General features: G+C 40.2%; 1 pseudogene; it reads right to left on the bottom strand.

Moving 5' to 3' along the window:
- Positions 1-414: 414 nt before the first annotated feature.
- LOC143679603 (transcription initiation factor TFIID subunit 9-like) lies at positions 415-1221 on the bottom strand (annotated as a pseudogene).
- Positions 1222-1649: the final 428 nt, after the last annotated feature.

The following is a 1649-nucleotide window of genomic DNA, read 5'->3' as shown; positions in this document are numbered from 1 at the left end:
CCAAGGTCTTGCACCCTACTTCAGAGATATTTAATGCATTTCCAGTTGTGCGCAGGACAGTTGAGTATTGTTAGGTGAGGAGAAAATGTGTCTGTTATTGTTTTCTATTTAGAGATTAAGTATGGTTTAAGGTAATGTGTATAGCTGCCAAGTTGACAAGGGGTGGACTGTCATGGTCAGTTTCATGTGTCAACTTGGCCAGGTGATGGTGCCCAGTTGTCTGGTCCAGCAAGCACTGGCCTGTTACTATGAGGACCTTCATTGGAGCTGCCAGCTTGTGGCCTGCCTTGCAGATCTTGGACTCTTGTATCCCCATGGTTACCTAGCCAGCCTCTCTTGAGAGTTTTTCAAAAGATCTAGCATGCTTGTTTAATTTAGGTAACAAGTATACATGTTACGTGCGTTGAGGCTGGATTACAAATTATACTCATCATCATCGTCATCATGTTTTCTTTGCAATGCAGTTGATGATTCACTGGCAGTATTTTGTGATGAGAACATGTTAGTGGTACTAAGAATGTTTTTGGACCCAGTTAATGATGGATTAATCAGAACATTCTGAACCACTGATGTTGGCAGGAATGGATGCTTTTACAGCTGGGAACTGTGAAGTGGACAAATGCCCTGTAAACCTCTTCCTGTGAGGGACATTGGAGCCCCTACATTAGTTGAAAATGGTTTGTGGAGTTGGTGTGTCTGGTGTGGGAGTACTAGGTCTTCTAGTAACTGAACCCACCCTTAACTGGGGAACTGTTATTCTTCCTACAGAAGTAGATGCCTTTTTTTTTGTAAAGACTTAAGTTTATAGTTTGGAGCAGTTAAAGCACTAACTATCAGGTGGCAACCTAGGACCTGAATGTGGCTTGATGAATGGCAGCGGGTTTTGATTTCTTTGCCTTGCAATATCTAACAAAAAAATCTTTCAGGGAGGAGAGGTAAAAGATTGGTCAGCATGACACTAGAATGCCAAGTGCACATCATCTGCATCAACAGTAGCTTTCTTAACATGGCTTGAATAACTTTTTGCATCATCTAGAATTGTGCTCCCATATTGGAAGGCAAACTCTAACATCCGACAGTCACGTATTGGAAGGCAAACTCCAATATCTAATTTATAACTCTTGGCACATATTCTGTAATCCCTATATTGTTCAGGATTTGTGCCATCATCTGGGCATCTTTTGGGATGCTCTTGGGAGAAGCCATCTTACCAGACTCCATGATTTCCAGTGATCAGACTTCTTTTAGCTAAAGCACCCACATTAATGTATTTCAGTCCTGATCTTGATGCGAGTTCTCTGCCTAGTGTAGTTTTCCAATCCCTGGTGTAGCAGTGAGCGAGGACGTTTGGCTGCAACCTCTTAAGGGTTGTTTTTGATGCTGTTGTAAATGCACTTGTTTTTCTAAATCATTTTCAATTGTTTGTTGCTACTACATAGAAATACAATTGATTATTTTTATCCTGTTATCTTACTAAATTCATTTATTAGTTCAAGTAGCTTTCTGTATATTCTCTTAGGTTTTTTCCCCACGAATGATCATGCTGATTGTAAACAAAGACAGTTTTACCACTTCCTTTCCAAACCCTATGCTTTTCATTTTTAATTGCCTTACTGTGCTGTCAAGCTTTCCAGTACAATGTTAAATAA

Source organism: Tamandua tetradactyla, chromosome 4 (genome assembly GCF_023851605.1).
Source record: "Tamandua tetradactyla isolate mTamTet1 chromosome 4, mTamTet1.pri, whole genome shotgun sequence".
In the NCBI taxonomy this organism is placed as follows: domain Eukaryota; kingdom Metazoa; phylum Chordata; class Mammalia; order Pilosa; family Myrmecophagidae; genus Tamandua; species Tamandua tetradactyla.
This window is presented reverse-complemented; position numbering and strand designations above follow the sequence as displayed.